The sequence below is a fragment of the Cynocephalus volans genome, chromosome 7 (assembly GCF_027409185.1).
Source record: "Cynocephalus volans isolate mCynVol1 chromosome 7, mCynVol1.pri, whole genome shotgun sequence".
Classification (NCBI taxonomy): Eukaryota; Metazoa; Chordata; class Mammalia; order Dermoptera; family Cynocephalidae; genus Cynocephalus; species Cynocephalus volans.
Window position 1 is genome coordinate 85412725 of NC_084466.1, and position 16661 is coordinate 85429385.

The 16661-nt window shown below is 41.1% G+C and overlaps 1 protein-coding gene across 2 annotated transcripts in view; it reads left to right on the plus strand.

Annotated features, from left to right (window-relative positions):
- The first annotated feature begins 3476 nt into the window (after positions 1-3476).
- The window catches only part of SACS (sacsin molecular chaperone), an 83772-nt gene continuing 70587 nt past the window's right edge, over positions 3477-16661 (plus strand). For both annotated transcript variants that reach the window (XM_063102892.1, XM_063102894.1), the window contains exon 1: positions 3477-3708. The gene's annotated coding sequence lies outside the window, so the exon portion shown is untranslated. The remainder of the gene's footprint in view (positions 3709-16661) is intronic.

The window sequence follows — 16661 nt, forward strand, 5'->3', positions numbered from 1 at the left end:
AGTACCATGATTGTAACTGAACTTGTATGGTTTATTGGGTGTGTTATTATATCTGGACAGTGGCCGATTGGAGGGCTTGTGATGCACATGAAACTGCCTTCAGAATGGGTACAAAGCCACATATAAACACATGCAATTTATTGTGACAATAGAAAGGAGTATCATATGCAGTGCTCATGAGGGCATTGAAACTTTAAACTCTACCTTATGAGACTGTTTCTGAGTTGCCAATATTTCACTGGGCACCTCTATGCAGTGTGAATAGGTAGGCAAAATAGTCTAACCTTTCTCAAAATGATATATATCAACCCAAAAGTCCAGAAATAGGGAACTCGTTGAATAAATGATGGTATAAATGTAAGCAGGAATACCATGCAAAAGGTATGTTCTCAAAGAATGAAAGAGGAAAATATTCCCAGTATAATGTTAAGTTAGGAAAATGAGTACAAACCTGTATGTATATTCAATATATATTTTGTCTATCTCTCTCTGTGGGTGGAGTGTACTATAAAGCAAATATATTTCACAGGGCCTAGTTTCTTGTACTTTCAGGTTTAGTCTAACTTCTTAAAAGTACATATAAAATGTTGACCTTGCAAAAAACAAGAAATTTTCCCCAGCCTATAGTCTCTGTTGTAAGACAAAGAATTGTAACAGAGCAAGGTTGCTGGTTCAAAGACAGACAAGTTACTGATTGATATGTAAAGATACTGGGAAGCTGTGTAGGGAGAAGGAATTTAAGATCAAGCTTTGTTGGTGGATCACTTAAATTGCCTTATGGAATGTCACTTTGCTTGTTTTTCTGAATGTTACCAGCCTATATTGTTAAACTATAACCCCACCTATGTTCTCTTCCTGTAACTTCCTGGTGTGGAGAATAAATGTGGGAAGATGACCCCAATTTGTGGTTCATTTCCCCAATGAAAGGAATGCCTCTCTCTTGAGGGTTCCAGGAGATTAACCACTTCGGGGCTTCTCAGTGCTCAGAAGAGATGGGCTTTGAGTAATCCTTTGTGGCTCCATCACCCAGGGGAAAGGGGTGACAAATCCGTGGGAGGCAAAGCAACATCTGTGAATATACATATATATCTCAAAAGACGAAGGGTAGTTATTTCCGATAGTAGGACTCTGGGCTATATTTCTGATATTTTCTAAAACAAACACGCAGTACCTTTGTAGTCAGTATATATAACTGACAATAGCTGTCATTTAAGGAAAAAAATCTAAATGTTGTCATTTAAATGCAAAAAGTATTACCAAATGAATGACAGTGCAAGACCCTGGGACTCTGCAGCTGGCTGCACGTCTGTGATGTAGGTCGCAGGCTGAGCCCAGGCACCCACCTTCCCATCTGCACATAAGGCCATTTGGAAGTAGGGGAGCAGCGTGAAGAGCCACCTCTGATGATAAAGTATGTATTTTAAGACAGCAAAGGAGCAATTGGAGTCAACTAGGCATGGGGTGAAGAGAGCCTCTGAGTGCAGGATGCAGGAGAGAGGGAGGTTGGAGGACATGGAGGTACTCCCCAGGGCTGGAGGTGGTGATGAGGAGGCCGTGGCACAGGGTTCTCCTGGCCCAGAGAGCAGAGCTCCACACTAACCCCTGCGACAGTGTCTTTGTGACCCAAATATATTCAGCACTGACGTTCAGGACCCCAAACACAACTTCAAGTGTGTAGAGGAGAAACAGGAAATTCTTACTAAAGGTTTTTCTCGTGATGAGGGTACACAGAATTACGCCGCACAACCCATAGCACGACATCCTAAAAATTTACTTTCTAGATCTCTCTTCCCAAAGTTTTTCACCTGTCACAGGCACACTTCAACTCTTCTCTCCACTGTCCCTTGCCCTCACCAACCTCTCAGTGGCCTGGATCCACTCCTCTGAGGATTCCTTGCTCTGCTCCTGGGTCTGTCCTAGCTGGGCCAGCCTGTCCTGCAGCATGCCTGCCTCTTCTCCAGGTGGCTGTGTCCCAGCACCCCACACTGAGCAAAACAAAATAATCCTTCTTGGGTCCCACTTTCATTAGAAGGTGGGGGAGTGGGGAATTACACATTCTCATGATTTATAATTTTTGACCCCCTAGGGCTTTGATAGTTTAAAGTGTAATAGTTTGAAGAAGACCATGCTAGGTGAGCAAGACACTGCCTACTCAACTTTCAGCCCCCAGGGCCTAGCTGAGCGCCAGGAGCACAGTGGGTACTCAACAGATGCCTGCTTAATTAATTTGGTGACAGTCTAAATGGTACCATTAGAAGTAGGTAGCCTTGGAAGGTGCAGGCTCATCTCCAGAGGGGCATGCCACCAAGGCCAGACCGCTGGTGGCCCAACAGCACTTCAGTGAGAATCCAGTAAAAGGGCCCCCTCAAGACACCATATCTCCCTGATAAAACTTGTTTTACTTGTTGATAAATGGTGAGTTTGTTAGAATAAGACGTTTCCCTACCAACTCCCAGGAAGTTATACATATTTGAGTCCATGAGACTAGGATGTGAAGAAAGAGTGCCCTTAGATTTGGCATCTTATGTGGCAGCCTGGGTAGGGCCAGATGGCAGAGGTGGGGTGCCATTCCCAAGTTAGTGCGATGTGTGGGCCTGCTTTGGTCTTCCTCCAGGAGAGGTCATTGAGCCTTTTCAGGTCTGGAGCTGGCTGAGTGGGGTTAGGCATTTTCTCCAAGCTCCAATAGTTCTAGATTCACGTGGACACTGTAGCCAGCTCTACCAGGAGATGATGGTGAGGAGTACAGTGGACTCAAGGAAGCTGTGGACAGAAAGAGGTGCTCTTGGTATTTCACAGTTCCCACTAGTAGGAAGCAAGAAAATAGAGTTCTATTTGATTTATTGTTACAATATTTGTATTGTTAAATTGACACTAACGATGAAAACCTAGACCATTTTTACAACTGTATAGCATTTCACAGTTTACAAAGCATTTTGTAAACTGTGTAAAAATGCTTTTTTTCAACCTTTGAAACTTCTTACCGAAATCCGAATAACATGCAGGAAGCACTTGCTGAGCTTGGCATGAGATGTGCTGAAAGCACACGGAGGTGTTATATTTTATTTCAGTGTGTGGCTGATGTTTTTGATTTACTTTAGTGCATTATAGGATTTCCAGATTGGACATTGCCTGGTCACAACTCTTCATGTCCCATGAGGTCAATGAGACCCACATAGCCCTCGGCTGAGGTCAGGCAGCTGGTGTGAAACAGAGCCTGCTCCCTTAGCCATACCTACCTCCTAAAACCAGACTGTGCAACGTGAAGAGCAAAGAAAATGCGCTGTGTTCACCGGCACGCTGAGCTGCAGTGCTGCATTTGCTTCCTTATTGACCTCTAAGGTTGGGGCTGGTCCTGTCCCTTTAAAAAAGAAAAAAAAGGCCTGTGGGTAGGGGGAGCTCCTGACTGCGGCACTGAGCCCGCTGCGGTGGCAGTCACGCTGGAGCCTGCTGATGGCACAGAGTGAGAACAAAGGCACGCAGGCCGTGATGCTGACGGCCACCAGTGAGTGTGGAGGATGCAGCCAGATGACGAGGGCGACGGGGCAGTGAAGACGCGGTCGCAGGCGGCGGCCCCGCCTCCGCGGAGGGCTGGGACCGGTGGCGCGGGCGCTGCAGCTGCGTGGGGACCCCGGGGAGCACTTTCCTGAAGACGTCGGCCTCCGGGAGAGGACGAGAGGACTGAGAAACTCCCCGAGCGTGTGTGCGGCTGTGAGTAACGAGTTCTTTACAAAACGTCCAGTCTGGGCCGCTGGCTGGGGTCTGCGGGTGACGCGCCGCTGCAGTGCGTGGGGTCCGCGCGGGGAGGATGCTCAGACCCGCCGCCCCGGCGTTCACATGTCCCCCGCCTGCAGGGTCTGTCACCGTGGGTCTACTGCTGCAACGGAGAGTGGGGTCAGGAGTCTTGCTGGATGTGGTAGTCATTGTCCTCATCCTAAACAGTGTGTCCTCGGCTGATTGCATATATTACAGTTATATCATATTTGAAACTCCTGCTTTTAGTTAAAAACATTTTACGTATTTAATTTTATTCTTAAGTAATCTTTACATTCTTAGAAAGAGTATTCCAATTTTAACAACAAAATCTTTCTTGCTGTTTCTTTTAGTTTCTTAAAACAAGGTTAATACCACAGAGAAGAGTGCTGGATTTGTTCTAATATATTGATTGTTTGGCTTTGATTTTATTCTGTCTCGGAAGACGGGGAAAGCCTATTCCGTTTAAGTAAAGGGCAGAACGCAGGTTGAGACCATGTGTTTCCCAAGCACAAGCTGCCCTGAAGGTATATTGAAAGGGAGTTCTTTATTTCTCCACCAAGGCAGATAAAAGTGATTTGACACTTAATCCTGTTTTATTTGTCACATGGCAAGTAAATTTCCCACATCGGTTTTTAAGTTACTCATTGATAGCAGATACATACTAGGTTAAGGCAGTGTTCTTAAGTCCCGATACTTTCACTTATGACTAGCCAGTTTTCTTTCCCTGACCTTGCCCATGAAGTCTTACTTCGTGCTGTGTGACAAATGATGCCCAGTTTCCTTTCCTCGCTCCTCCTTGGCTCATCTCTTCACTTTTCTTTACCTTCCATGGCTTTTTGGCTGGCCACTTTCCCCCTTCTTATCTCCTTGGATCTTCAAGCCTCCTTTAGTTTACCCTCAAACAAACCAAGCCATATTTTCGATATTCTCATATTTTCCTTGCACCTTGCTTGGTTTGTAAGAACTTTTCCATCATTAATATGAAGTTTTCTATTCTTCACAGAATAGGAAGAAAAGCCCAATCACAGCTTTTTAAGACCAAGGTTCACTCACGTTAGAAGTATCTCGTACACTGTGGCTTTATGCTGAATTTGCTCTCTAATGCTTTGGGTGCAAATCTCAGCTCTGCCATATTGTCACTCTGCAGTCACTGACAATCACATAATTTCTGTGAGCCTCAGTTCCTGCTCCCAATGTAGAGATGATGGTGATTATCGTAGCTTTGAAACCAGGTAATGCGTGTGAAGGCACTTAGCACAGTTCTTGGTACAATGCAGCTACTAAGTGTTTTGTCATTTTCCTGTTCAGCCCCCCCACCCCCCATCTACCCATCTATTCATCCGTGGTGAAGCAGGCTAAAGTGGTTTCATTGCCACTTCCCCAAAGGAATGAATTTTGAAGTGAAAAAATATATCCAGTTCTTGCCATGGGCCAAACACTGTTCTAGGACCTCATACCTGTAAAAGTAATGCTGGTATTCTCATGCTGCCATGAGAGTGTTCTGTTGGAGGTGGGAAGGCCAGTTGACTTTGTGCAGCTCTTCCTAAACCCTTTCTTATGGCAGCAGTGATGTTGATATTGATTGTAACTGCCACAAGTCCAGGTGAGGCCCGCTGAATGTGACTGACGCAAAGAATGCCAGAGTGGAAACAAGAGCAGTCCCCGCTGCTGTTCTGACCTTGGACAGCTTGGGTGGCGATTTGCTCTTTGTGTTGCCAGTCCTGTTGCTATTTTAGTGTCCATTTTATGTGTGTTTCTCCTTTGTTCTTGCCATCTTTTCTTTCCTTAAACTCTACACTTAGCATATTGAGTCAGATTTCAAGATCTAGAATCGAGCCATCGTGCTCCTACCTAAGGGGAATGTAGCGAAGTTAGAAAAAGCACTGGATTGGGGACCGATGGGTGTGGCTCTAGCCCTGCCTTGGCTTCTCTTTGTGCTAATTAGAAAGTCATTTAACCACATTTCTAAGATATGAGGTATAGAGGAGAAAATCTTTAAGTTTCCTTTAAGGACTGGTATGTGATTCTGATAGCTCTCTTTGGGGTATCCTCAGTTTATAACAATCGAATAAATGCTCTCACAATGTTGTTTCTCGATTCTCATGATAGCCTTTTGCAGATTACAAAATATAAGATGAAGAGAGAGTAGAACGCCAGCAATGTCCTATTTGTGAAAAGGGAGGTTGACTGGATGATATGTAGGTTGTTTTCTCCTGCTAAGCCTCAGTGAGTCCTCAGACCACAGCCCCTGCACCCTGCTTCCTGCCGCAGTATCCTCCTCGTGGCAGTTAGGCTTGTTGTGCTGCTATAAAACCCCAAATGCCATGCTGGTTCCAGTTTTGTAAGGAGAGATCTATGATCCACTTTTAGCTCCATTACATCCAGACAAACATTCATTTTAAATATTCTGTTCTAGATCAGGCCATGAGTCCATCATCTGGGCCAGAAAGCAAGGGCTCTGCAGTCCTTTTTATGTGTTTTGAAATGACAACATTTTAAAATAAGTCAAAGCACCCTAATGTCATTATTGGTAATCATTTAAATCTCATAGACCTCCTTGTTTCATTAAAGTACTAAGTGCTCAAAAGAAGTATCCATTTGAATTTTATAGGTATCTGGAATGTCTGAACATTTTTACATAGTAATAGAGGGTTAGGCTTTCTGCTTGTTTTTAATGCAATGATAAATTTAACCACAAAAAAAAAAAAAAAACACAAAAAACAATCCTAGTAGGGCGCTGGTTGGTTAGCTCACTTGGTTAGAGCATGGTGCTTATCACACCAAGGTTCAGAGTTCCATCCCTGTGTTGTCCAGACAACAACAACAACAAAATTCAAATAGGGTTACTAGGTAAAATACAAGAAATATCGCATAAGACATACACATACTAAAAAATTATTTGTTGTTTATCTGAAATTCAAACTTAACCTGGCGTATGGGTTTATAACTTATAGTTTTTATTTGCTAAATCTGACAACACTTTATAAACAGAACCTTAAGTGATGAATCAAATAATAGTTACTTTGAGCTTAAGGATATTAATTTGTTAGGTTTTTAAGGTTAAAACGTAAATGACAACCAATATTTATCAGTTTCCATCAATTATGCCAAACATCCCACTAGTTTTATTTATTAGTTTTTTTAATAAATGTTTATGCTAATTGACTACCCTAAGGAAATTCTGATCTTGAAGAGCATATTTGTGTCCAACTCACCTTTGTATTTGGCAGAGGCCCAGCTAAGAATGAAAAAGATAATACCCAAGATTTTAAATGAATTTATTTGGAGTCAGACTTGGTTTTGAAACGTGGATCTACATCGTACTAATTCTGATACTTAATCTCTTAGAGCCTCAGTTTCACCTTCTTAAATGGGACCCATAATAGTGTAATAATCTCCATCTCAGAGATCAGATGATAGGCAGGTGAGCCTCTGGCTGTACGTGGTAGGCTCCTCCCCCCAAAATTAGTTTTAAACAAACGAAAGATTATTATTTTTTCCTTCAAAAAGCTAGATAATATTATATTTTAATTATTAAATCTATTTTTAATGTTATTTTAACAGCTTTATGGAGATATTCATATACCATACAATTCACCCTTTGTTATATTATTTTTATGTAAAATTTTATATTTGAGGATAAATTGAGCTTCAAAAGGCAAACCTAGGACTCTGAGGACTTCTATTCCAGTGCTAGCCACCTAAGCCCTGCCTCTCTCAATTAGCTCTGCTAGTTGACAGACTGAAATCCGAGGCTAGGCCAACTTCATACAACATGTGTGTAGTTTTATTGCCTGGAAATTGGCCACAGTGACTAAATTATTCACTCTTTATTGAATCATCTGTGTGCATGACCCTGAACCTGATTGAGTAGGGGAGTCAAAGGTGAATAAGACATTCTTGAGGAACTTTCAGCAAAGTAGACGGGAAAGATTTTTATAACAGACAGGATTTGGAACACTGGGGGAACAGTTCATGTATTTTTCTTATTAAATCTGAAATAGCATCTTTTCTGTTGTACATTTTACATGGAAATCTTTAATCACACACATGCACGCGCATGCACACACAAACGATGAGTAGCTCTCACCATTAGCTTTACCTGCTGGTGCTCTGTGAGCTGCACTTCATGCACATATCCAGTTATAGTGATGTATATTAGAGGTCAAGTATGGCTATAGCGACCATGACCTTTCCTACAGCACATTATGCCAACACAGTTTTATCATTAACGACATCCATAATGCTTGCTGTGTCTTACATTTTGTTCTATTGATTTGCAGAGTGAATGAATCTGACTTTTCCATTTTGCAAAGGTTCCATTTTAAACCAATTTAGTGTTTGCTGACTCATGTTTTATTCTGACAGTGACTCTGAGGGTGAGATGATGACTCTGCTGATTGTTCCAGTGGAGGCTTTCTGTGGGCCTGAAGTCTGTCTGCATTTGGCTCTCTGCTCTTTGTAATGTTAGGGACTTTCCAAGGGTATGTTTTCACCATTTCCCAGAGGATTTAGCTGTGTATGAATCTGCATGGTAAAAAGTTCAAACATGGTAAAAAGTAATGTGGATTTTTAATTCCCATCTTCAAATGAATGTGTGCCCCATTCTCAGGAGATTGCTGAGGGCAGTTCTGCCTCTATTCTTGGCTACAAATGCTTTAAAAGACCGTCTCTAGGGAAAGTAAAGCTATTCTGATGGGTAAAGCGGCAGAGAGCTGCGCCTGTGGACACTGCAGCACAAGATCATCGAGCAGGGCAGGAGCCGTCCAGGTGTCCTTCCTTCCTCCAGGACAGCCCTCCCCTCCCCCATCCCCACCCCCAGAGGGGGTTTTGCCAGCTCTAAGTCTATGAGACAAAGATACATTCTAAAACTTAACAGACACCCTTAAGCAAACAGAAGAGAATAGAGTGATAGGGTAGCCCCTGGTCATACTTTTCTGCCATCCCTGCAAGAGAGTCCTTTCGTCATTTCCTGGGGTGAGAGCCGGGTGTCTGTGTGCCAGTTCTTGGGAATTTCGTTTGTCCTCCTTCTTTCTGATGAAGTTCACTTTATTCTCCCTTAGAACCCCTTCATCTTCCCACACTCTTGTCTCTGCCCGTCTCTGCCAAAGGGCAGCTTTCGGTGAAGGGAACATCACCAGTTATTTACACAATGCTTATGACTTCAGCCCTGAGTCCCCGGCTGTTTCTGTTTCAAGTAGTGTAACTCAAAGAATGTTCACAAGCTGTATGTTCCTTAAATGAGATCACATATAATGCCAAATCCTCATGCTGTGGGTAAGCCCAGGTTGCCAAAATAGGATATTTTTTCTGGGAAGGCAAAGAGGTCCCTGCATGAACACACCGTGCCTCTGTGAGCCGTGGCCAGAGGCTTCAGCTTTCAGAGCCAAATGAAGGGATCCCACAGCAGGGAACCTGGGTGGCAAGCCCCGTTCCCTGACAGTGATTGCACAGTGTGGGTTGTTTGGGTTCCTGATGCATGAGAGGAGGACACCAGTCAGTGAGCAGAGGATGTCATGAACGCATTTCGTGCCACTTCATGTGTTAAAATATATTGCATGAGCAAAAATGGTGGCATTCAGTATTGGCAAAAACTGCCCACAGTTTACTAAGTATTTTTAGGCACAATGCTGGTCTTTATGTCAATGCTGGTGGAGACAGGGCAAGCTAGATGAGGAAAGTTGGACACAGAGAGATTATGTGACTGCTTTGGCCACCATTCATACTGCTCCCAAAAGGGGGAATGGTAATTGCATTTGAACACCTGTGCTTGTGTCAGGTTTTCAGTGGGCAACACGGCGGGAGCTGGGAGTCAAAGGCCTGTGTTTAAGTCCAGTATGGGCTGTTGCTTAACTCTTCTGGACACGTTTCCTTATCTGTGAAATGGAATTAACAATGCCCTACCAGATCACCAGGCCGTTAGGAGACTGAAATAAGATAATGTCTGTGAAATCACCTTAAATTAAAAATGCCCTGCCTCTACAAGGGAATCTTATTATACTGCACTTAACTTTTACTATCAATAACTTTTCAACTGTATACAAAATTTAGGATATACTCATTTTCTTGGCTATGTTAAAGAACTACCTAAACAGAAAATTATCACAAAAGCAATAAAAATACCAGCCTTATTATGGTATGATTAATTTGATTATCTTATTAAGGAAGCCTCTTGAATTTACTAGTATGGAGAGTTTGAATGTTCAAATTTCTTATTTTTTAAGTTGCATCAGACTTCCGTTCATCACATAGGTGCCATGAAAAGGGCTACTAGCTTTCATCTTCTGTATAATGTCATTGTTAAGGACTCATAAAGGCAAATATGTGCTATTAAAGCACTCAAAAACGGATGTGTTATCAGATGAGGATGTATATACAGGGTAAGCATTAAACATATAAGTATAAAATCTTGTATAGTGTTAAGCATATCATAACTAAGGAACAAAAACATTTCTGTAGTTTAAAATACTAAAAATGAAGTAGAACTAAATATATAGCTCATTACAAGCAGAGGTATTCTTTGCATATATGCCCACATATCTGCATATTTAGAATGTTTAATTATGGCAAGAAATGCATATTTGTTAAATTGAATAAAGGTTTGTGTGTGTGTGTGAAATTATGACTTGGAAATAAAAAAAGACATTTTAATATTTCTATTGCCTGTATTCTTTTGCCTTGGATTAGTACGATGTGATCATGACAACACATAAAACAATATTCTGTATAATAAATGCTTTGTGGGTGTTGCTGTGGTGTGCTCATTTCCTTACTGATCCATGAGAAGTGGTTGTGTTTATTGGACAAAGCGTCTCTGAACCAGGGGTCCGGAGATCCTATTGTATCTGTCATCTTCTTGGTGTGACTGTGCAGCGGCCTACTGCCCCAAGAGATGGTGTGAAGTGTGTGCCCTCCTCTCCCTCGATGCTGCCACTGCTAGACTTTAGAAAGACTAAAGTCTTTATGGCACTCTGTAGACTGTCCCTGGGGACTTTTGTCACCATGTCCTCTTTTTCTCTATGCCCCGATGCTCTGGGCATATGCTTTAAACTCTGTGCTTCAGTCTCTTAACCTGTAAATGTAGAAAACTGTGTGGTCTACCTGTCCTACAAAGTTGTCTTGAGGATCCCATGAGACAATGTATGTAATTGTGGAAGACTTTATGAATGTAAGTTACTGCTATTTAAATACCATATCCAGAATTTAATGCAAATTAGGAAGAGTTTGCTGGTAGTATGTGCATCTTTGGACGACTAAGGAATAGTTTGGAATGCTTGGGTTTATTACTAGAGTGTTTCACAGGTGTAGGATGCATGCCGTGACAGCAGTGAGCAGGTGACGGGTCGTTCAGGGAAGGACTAGGGGCTGCTCAAAGCAGGATCGAATAAAATGAGATCGCACACCTACTGCCGGTCTCTGTCCTTGCCTCCTTTCCCCTTCTCTTACCCTCCCTTCTTTCCTCTTTTTAAAACTATGTAGACTTTGTCATTCCATCTGTATCTAATTCTTAATTAGCAGCTATTTTGATCATAAAGGAAAGATATTAAAGACACTATTTCAACAATGTCATTACATATTCTCCACCATGTTATTAATCTATTTTCAATATTATCCCATGTATGAGACACATTTATACTACAAATTTGATTTTTATTATTTTTAAATGAAAATACTATGCATACAAAACAGTATATACAAATTAAAGCCTGTTTCCCACTTTTTTCTTAGGTTATTTCTTTTTTTACTTTCAAGAGTTCTTTCTGTACTTTATCCGTTGTCTGTGTGGCAAATATGTTCTGGTTTATGTAGTCTGCCTTAGGTGAACAGAAGTTCTTAATTTTAACATAGTTTGAATTTAATCTTTTCCTTTGTGGTTAGTGCTTTCTAGTTGCTGTTTAAGGCTTTCTTCTCTACCCTGAGGCCATAAAGAAACTGCATTACTCTTCTTTCTAAGAGTTTTAAGGTTTGATTTTTCTCACTTATGTCCTTAATCATCTAGAATTGATATTTGTGCACAGTGTGAGGTTTAGGTAAGTTTTTGTTTTTGTTTCTGTATAGATAACCACTTGTTCCAGTACCATTTTTAGAATGGCCCAGCTTTCCCAGTGAACTCCACTAATACCTCTCTCAGGTGTTGTTTCCATTAACTCATGGATCTGACTGAGCTTTTCACTCTGTTCCGGGGTGATGGCCACACGAACTTAACCATAGCAGTTGACACTGAGGCTTGATATTTAGTACAGCAGTCCTTCCCTCACTCTTTTCTTAGGGAGTGTCTTTTGTGATTCTTGTTCCTTTGTTTTTCCATAAAACTTTTAGAATTAGCTGGTCAAAGTTTATTTTAAAAGGTTATTGGGGCTTTGATCTGAATTGCTTTGAATTACAAGATCTATTTGAGGAGAGTTGACATTTCACTGATATTGAATCTTCCCGTCCATCATGTTCATTTTTTAAAGGGCTTCTAGTGTCTTCCGTTAAAGTTTGCAGATTTCCTTCCTGAAAATTTCATACACGTTCTTTCATTAAAATTATTCCAAGGTAACTTATTTTTTTCTTGCAATAACAAATGGCTATTTTTTTTAAACACCTTTAAAAAAACCAAAACTCTTGCTGGTGTGTAGAAATGCAATCAAACTTATATCAGTAATCTTGAAGAACTATTATTAGCTATTATTAACTCCTTTAGTCTGTCTAAATTTTGTTTGAATAATCTATCCGTGAATAGTGACAGTTTTGTTCCCCTCTTCCTCCTCCTCCTCCTCCTTCCTTTTTTGCCTTAAAAAGGCTACCACCTGCAATGACATGTTGAGTAGAAATGGAGATAGCAAACTCCTTGTCACTGTGGAACATGAGGTTTGCCCTTTAATTTGCCCTTAGGAAGTTCCCATCTACTTGTTTACTAAGAGATTTTTGTTTTCTTTCCTTTTTTGGTCATGAATAAATATTGAATTTTGACCTATGATAAATCCAGTTTGATCATAAGGTATTATCTTTATGAAACATTCCTGGATTCAGCTTGCTAACACTTGTATATATTTTGAATTTTTGCATCTATGTGCATGAGTGAGATTGGCCTCTAATTTTCCTGTTTCATACTGTCCCAATCGGGTTTAGATAATCTGGTTTGGGTATATTATCAGCCTCATGAAATTATTTAGGCTTATTGCCTGTTTTTATGTTCTCTGGTAGAATTTGTAAGATATTAGAATTGTCTGTTTATTGAATATTTGGTAGAATTTGCCATAAAACCATCTAGACTAATGTTTTCTCTGGGAGGAGATTATATATATCAGTGATTGAAACTATTTAATAGAATTGACTTATTCTTGTATGAGTATTTGTACTTTATGTTTTATAGGAATTTGCCCATTTTCAGAATATTCAAATTCATTACCTTAAAATCGTTTGTTATTCTCTTACTTTTAAAATTTCTGATGCATCCTGTTTTCATTCTCCACATTTTTTGTGACTTTTTTGCTTTTATATTGACCGGTCTTCCAGAAGTTTGCCAATTTTAATAGTCTTTTAGAAGAACTAACTTTTGTTTTTGCTGATATTCTCCATTGTATCTTTGTTTTTCATTTCATTAATTCTGCTCTCACCTCCATTTCCTATTTTCTTTGGGTTTATCCCCATGACTTTTCTCTAAGTTCTTGAAATGGATACTTAACTCATTCATTTTCAGTCTTCTTTCTGAATGAAATCATTAAAGCCTATATACATTTCCCCATAAATTCATTTACTGATTCCCATGTTTAATAAAGAAAGAGCAGGTCAAAGACTGTTTTTGGTGGGCACTTGTATCCAACCAGAATTGAGTAAAAAAACCTATGGAATTTATTTTACTTATCTTTACAGTTCACCTTCCATTTGTGGTGCGTGGTACTGGGTTTCCATTTGTGGTAGAGATGGAAAGTTCCCTTTCATAGTACATTTATTTAACAAGAGAATCATTTTAAGGAAAAATATTAAGTAATCGAACACAATGGGTACACAGATGGGCCAAAGATCCCCAAAGTGGTATGTTGTAGGTCAGATATGAAAAATATTGAGTGTGATTCATCAGGGGAGCTAATGCAGTTTGCAAAACTAATGTTCAGGCAATGCACCACCTTCTCTTATTGACATACGTTATCTCATTGCATATATAATTATTCAATCACAGTGGGTGATTTCTGAATTATGAAAAATAGGGCAGGTCCTGGGGAGATAAATACGTACAAATGTTCTAATGTCTAAAAAAAGAATAATAATTTTGGGAATTCTAAATTGTGGGTTAGATGTTAATTGAAGTGGTATTAAAATTAAAGATTGGATTATCTGAAGGCGATTGCATTCAGGAGGTGTTAGACAAGGACACAGTGATCCCTAAGACCCAGTGTGGCTTCATCAAACAAGTCATGTCACATTAACCTTCTCCCTCATTACTAGACAAGGTTATTAGATCTGCCGATCAAGGTAAGTCAGGTGTGTCTTGGTTTTAGTAATATATTGGGCAAAGTCATCATATCTTGTTAGGAATGATAGAAATCAATGTGATTGATGATCATATATTTATAAGGGTTCAGAGTTATGTAAGAAACACTATTTAAAGGTTGTTTTTCGTAACAAATGTGTCATTGTCCATCAGAAGGAAAGTTTAATAATTTGCCACAGAGCTCTCTGTTTAGCAATTTTATCAAACATGCCTGGTGATATAAAGCTAATTAATATTCCAGATTACCGAATATGTGTTTTCAGAGATATTGCTAAGCTGGAGCTAGAGGTTCAGTGAGGCTGATCGCACGAGTGTTCCGCTGAGATCCACACTCCTCCGACTTCCCTCTGACCTGCTACAGAGGCAGATCACCTGTGCGGGCTGAGGGCCGAGCCCTGAAGGTAGCGCCGGAAGTCTAACTCCTTCCAGGTTCCCCTTGGTGTCTTATCTTCTATCATAAAGATCCCAACGAAACCTGCACCTATTCTACAATACATTCATATTTTATGGTTACATTTAAAAGGACATTTTAATTAACAGAACTTTTTAGTTTAAAGGACATATATGGATTAATACCTATTCTCAGAATCATTGATGAGTTTAAAAATAAATATACTTTTCTAGAATTGTATCATTTTAGAAGTGTTAATAACTTAGAATATTTGTCCTAATCTTTTGGTTTTACAAAGAAATTGATCCTAATCTTTTGCCTTATTCTACATAACTTCTCTTAATCTAAACATTTCAAATGGAAAAGTCCCATTTTGAAAAATCTATTATCATACAAAAGGCTTCATCTTCTTGCTAATCTAATTTCTTAATTTTAATTCTTGAGTCCTAAATTTAAATCTAGAATTTCTCTAATTCTTCATATGTGGCAAAGTTACATCATTATGATTTTATACAAAAGCAAAATAATGTTTTGGATTGGTTTGTTTCAGTTAATCTCACTCATGATGCTTAGTAATATTTTTATTTTTTATTTATTTTATTTTATTTTCTTAATATTATTTTTTTACATTCTATGATGTTGCAGAGCAGTTGAGGGGGGAAGGGAAAAGGGGAAGAAAATGTGATGGAAGCAGGAGGAAGGAGGAAGAGTGGGATTGAGGCCTGTGGCACCCCCCCTCATTCCCACAGGGGAGACCGGGAGTGGGGTGGGGATGGCTTCCAGTGGTGGCCTGGTCATTGCTGGGCTGGGTGCAGATGTCAGGGGGGTGTGGCAAGAGCCCTTGACTCCCAGCTTCCCAGCTTGGGAACCTGGGGCCCTTCTTGTGGGGCTTGGTGGTCATCACTAGGCTGGCTGGGGATGTGGGGGGGCCATGGCCAAGGCCCGAGGCCACACACCACCCTGGCTTGGGGGAGCCTTGGGGCACTTCCTGCGGTGGCTTGGTGGTCATCTCTGGGGTGGTTGCACTTGTCAGGGGGGTGTGGCTGAAGCCCCCAGTCCCCGTCCTTTCTGGTTTGGTAGCCCAAGGGGCTTCCAGTCCTTCTAGGTGTTATAGGTGTTGTTTGGTGAAATGCAACCTCTACTAGTTAATATCAAACTTTGTCTCTGGTTGTGGGTACTTTGATTTTTCTTTCAGTTCTGTGTTGGATTATTTGCTGTTCCCACCATTTAAACTCTGCACTGGAACTAATTTGCTGTCCTTTGCTTACTTCCAAAATGGGGGAACTTCCTGTGGGGACCAGTACTTGAGCTCTGTGGTTGAGATAAATTGCTGCTTTGCTGCTGATTCCCTGGGGAAGGCTTTTTGTGCAGCTCAGGTTTTAATGGTTGACTTTATAGGTACTTCCGGTTCTAGTGAAATCTGGTGCACCTGGATTGTGTAGAAACACTGGTCTGGGCCTGAGTCTTTTCACCAAACTGCACCCCATGCAATTCTGTATTCCTGACCAGGCTCCTCTGAGTGGTCCTATGCTGATTGGGGGGCAGATCAGCTGTCCTTGCTGTGCCCCAGTATTTCCCAGGTGGGCCCATCTCCCCCACTGCCCATGCTCCAAACACTTCCCATGGGACAGGCTGTGCTCCAGTCCCTTGCGATGACTCACCAGCCTCTGAGTGGCTCCTTTTTTTCAGTTGTTGTGGCTCCTCAGTCCTATGTGGGTCCACAGGAACTCTATTAGTGGTATTGCTGGCCTGGGGGCCACCAAGGCCCTCTTCTCCCCAGCCATCTCCAAGCAACTTCATCTGAAAGGTACAGCTGTGACTTTTGCCAGCTCCTGTTCCCTGTGCTCAGCAGTTCCAGTCTGGAAACAGCTGGGATTTGAAATGGCTGGAGGGGTATTTTCTTTCTTTCATTGTGGCTTCTCCCACATTCATGCACTCTGTAGGTCTCTCCCCTCTTCTCCTGAGCTCTTGTGGCCCCAGCTTGACTGCCATTGCTTTTTTAATTGGTTGATTTGTGGGAGAGAGTGACACTGGGGACTG